We start from the raw sequence: 4,404 nt of genomic DNA on the forward strand, positions 1-4,404 counted from the left end.
TATGCATCATGTGCAATGAGGGCATTGCATCACATAAGTGTGGGGTAGGGGGTTGGTTACATAATAGTCAATTTTAAAAAATTTTGCATACCAAAAGTATTATTTAGGACTTAATTAGAAAACTTTGGTAAAAAAAATTTTTAGGATTCGATGTTAGGATTGTGTTAATAATTGCATGATAACCCAAATGTTTAGTTGAGTCTATATACGTTCTAGTGCATTTGTGGCTTCCTTATTCTAGTGAAATCATGAGACAAAAACACGACCTTGCTCAGCTTGAGGGATGCAATATGTTTAGCAGCCTAAACCTGAAATGTATCCAGGAAAATTTTTATCATTAGCCAATAAAGGTTGAGATTGAGCGCCCCTGCTTAAGCATGTAGGGTTTTGAGTGAAAGAAAAAGTGAGGTATACATGTAAAAAAAAAGAGAGAATAACAAGAAAAGTTTGAAGAATTTTGGAGCAAATAAAGTGAAGATCAAAAGATCAAAATTCCAAGAAATCCAAAAAAGTTGAAGATACCAAAAGTCAATACAAGTTGGTGAATTCAAAGATATCAAAGATCAAATTATCAAGGAAGTGAAGAATTCAAAAAAAAATTTCATAGTGGTATCGGAAAATTGTAATTTTCTAGAATATGTATGCTTGGGTTGCTCAATTAAAAATACCTTGAGGGTAAAGAGGTTTTTTGAGGATGGATTCGGAGGGTTGCATAAAATGAGCATAGTTCGGGGTGAGTGGGCGAATGTTTATGAGGATTGTGAGTATTTAGAGTATGGGAGGTTTTTAGGAAAATTTTTAGACACAAATGCATGCGTTGCGGTCTTGGCATAATGGCTGGGTTAGATTGGAGTTGTTATACATAATTCTAATGTGTTAAAATTCAGTTTTGCTTGAGGGCAAGCAAAAGACAAGTGTGGGGTATTTTGATATGTGCATATTTAGTGTGTATTTAGTATAGATTTTTATTCATATATTAGCTAAATTATCGCATATTATGGACAAAAGGTACTTAAAAGTGTTAAATTATGTTTTTCAGTCCAAATATGAAGCTCGGAAGCAAAAGGAAGCAAGAGAAGCAGTTAGGAGCTCGAGAGTGGAATGAAGAAGGAAAAACACTAAAAAAAGCTTCTACTCGTCGAGTCAAATAGCGACTCGACGAGTCCGGTCGAGGAATCAGAAGGATAATGACTCGGGATCCCAGATAGTTATCGCAATACGGGGAATGTGAGAGGGACTCGACGAGTCACCACTTGACTCGACGAGTCGGATCGCTTATTTAAAGATAACTCCACAGATCGAGAGGAGCGAGTTCTGGGACGATTCAAAAGTATTTTGCTACGATTGAGAAGCCTGAAAAACCCTAGAAGACGACAAAGGAAGCTAGAATTCGATTCCGGAGAGTAATTAAGGCAAAATTTCATCACTCCATATATTCTTTTGTTTATTCATCATGACTAAGCAATCTGACTTTGATTGTTTGCTGTTATTTACTTTAATTATGAGCTAAAACCTTTAGACTTCTGTTTGGGGATACAAAGTTGACAATATGGTTTGATTGATTGGTAGGATTAATTCTAAGTTGGTGAATTTTTGTTATTTTAGCTTGCTAAAGAACCTTGTGTGTGAATAATAATTAATTTTCTGTTAATAGGAAGATAATTGATTAGCATGAACATCTATTGATTATTGCCCTCATATGATATATTGTGACCACATAGTTATATGTCTAGGATTAATGAATATGAAACTAGAATTAATAAGAAAATTGAGTAAATTCATGTGCAAGCTTGTAAGATGACTATCAAACAAGAGGTTAATTAAAAAGACTAAATTAGTTAACTATTGCAAGTCTAACTTAACCCGAATAATTAATCTAGTAAATATAATTAAATTAGACAATTGGCCACTATTTGAGTTAGTTTATTTGCTAAGGATTAGGGTAGTGAACATGAACCTAATCACTTGAATCGGTAACCAACGAAAGAATTAATCCATTGCACTATTACCTTGAAAGTCAACCATAGAGTTAACCGAGTTGAACTAAACAGAAGTTCCTTTCCAATTATTGAATCTAGTTAAATCGTTATTTTCTAGCTTTAAATTAGTAATAATTAGTAAGTTTCTAGTCTTGTAAAACTAGAGAACAACCCCTGCTTTTTAATTAACTTAGATTAAATTAGTTTTTAGTTTAATTTGCCGTTCCCTGTGTTCGATACCCTGCTTATTTAGCTATACCACAATTGATAGGTTCACTGCCTTTTGTGTGTTATTTGATAATTAAAAGTAGGTTTAAAACTAGTGGGTTTTACACACATTATAATCATATTGTGAATTTGAGAATGCAATTAAAACAACCACTAACCATGATGATATTTATCAGATCTTTAAAATCTACTAGCGAAAGTATTTCCTCATAATTATTCTCATGAATTAGAGTGAAACCTTTTGCCACCTATTTTTCCTAGTGTATACATTCCCATCCATGTGAATCTATCATTTCCAACCTAAAATCATAAGATAAGGTTTACGACAAAGTCAAAATCAAATTTAGCTTTCCTTTCATGGACTAAACTTCGCTTATTCTAAATTTCTTACCCTCTGGTAACACAAGGGCCTAATAGTGCTTCCGTTTTGTTAAGTAGCAACTCACCCATATTGATCAATGTACTTTCAATGACCAACGTGCTTTGCTTTTTACGGTTAAATGAAAACCATAGAACTCATAAGCATTGCCAACTCAACTGGAAGGTGCACAGAAACAAGAATGTGTCAACTGAACATGATAGGTTATCAACCTCAAGTCGTGTGCTAGTGATGACTAAAAGGTTTATTGTCGACTGATAAGACTCCCACTGACTTCTTGACATATGAGTTTTTCTCTCAAGGAACATTCCTTGATAACTAAAATAAATATTCAAAAGTTCATGTGGATTCTTGACATGAAAACATTTCACATAATAGGTCTCAGTTTATCCTTTGTTTCTCAATTAATGAAAACATAACAACTCCAATTATATATATGTGCTAGAGTAAGGAAACATCTTTACTCCACATATTTCAAGATGTTTTCAACCTTTTTAGTCAGAAATGAGTTTCAAGATACGATTTATAGTAACTAGAGTATCACTCTAAGAATTAATTAGAAACGAAGTATGATTAATCTCTTGATCTAACTATTTCAACAACTTTCGATTCCTTTTGTTATTCATACAATTGTACTAGGATGTTCTTCGAGGAGTCAATTGTGATATACTTCCACAATCATTAGGATGATCACAAAACATGATACTAAAGTACTCTCCTTTCCTTTCAAATTGGAGAAACTTTTATCTTTTTGCTTGAAAGATTCTTCTTATTCGTTCTGCTACTGTTTGAATCTTTTCAAAGTATCAAAATTATTCTTATTCTCATAAACACAACCATGTCTACTGAAACATCAGTAAATCATGACAAATAGAGTGTTCATCCTTTGTTGTGGATCTGAATAGTCTACATCAACATGTACCAGATCCATTAGTCCTTCAGTTGACTCACATAAACATATGATCAATAAATTTGTTATAATTTTCCAATGTGCAAAATTCTCATACACTATACAATACGAATTGTACAACACCAAGTATCTGTCCAGTTGGTGATGAGATGTCTTTTAACTTGGTTAATTATGACAATACCACAAGCAATATCATAAGAATCAAATCAACAATTAATATTGCTAATATTAGAAATGTAATCAACACTTCCATAAAAGTCACTGCAAGGAAATGTATAAAATGAGGCAAACAAATAAACCAAAATCTCATTTTTATTGAAAATAAACGAAAATTTTTGAACTTGTCCATTCAACACATAAAATGAAATAACTACATTTCTAAAGAGTAATAGCAATCTATTAATTTATCCTGACTTCTTATCAGCAGCTCCAAAATCCAATCATCGAACCATGTGACCGAAGTCCATTTCCTTGATCAGATTTAGCACACTCTACTTAAGCTTCCTTCTTTCTCTTAGATCATGCAATAACATCAAAATGTGATCATCACATCATGTATTAATAGTTTATGAATAGGAATTTGTTAAGAGAATGGATGTACCTGAAGTAGAGTCAAACAACTTGACTTCACTATCTCTAAGATATTTCAGGTGTTTTGGGCAGCTTCGCAACCAATATCCATTCAATTGGAAATAGAATCATATGGACTCCTTAGGGTGAGCACATTGAACTATCTCTGTGACAACCCAAGTTGTTCCGTTACATTTCCCCGTTACGGTTAACAAAATATTCTAGTTTATAAAAGTTCCGTTAATTAGAGGTCGTCAATTAAATAAACATTTCATTTGTTTATATTTAATATGCCATTAAGTCGTGATAAAAGGAAATAAAAACACATAACACACATT

Source organism: Lactuca serriola, chromosome 1 (assembly GCF_051521515.1).
Source record: "Lactuca serriola cultivar US96UC23 chromosome 1, Lser_US96UC23_V15, whole genome shotgun sequence".
NCBI lineage: Eukaryota > Viridiplantae > Streptophyta > Magnoliopsida > Asterales > Asteraceae > Lactuca > Lactuca serriola.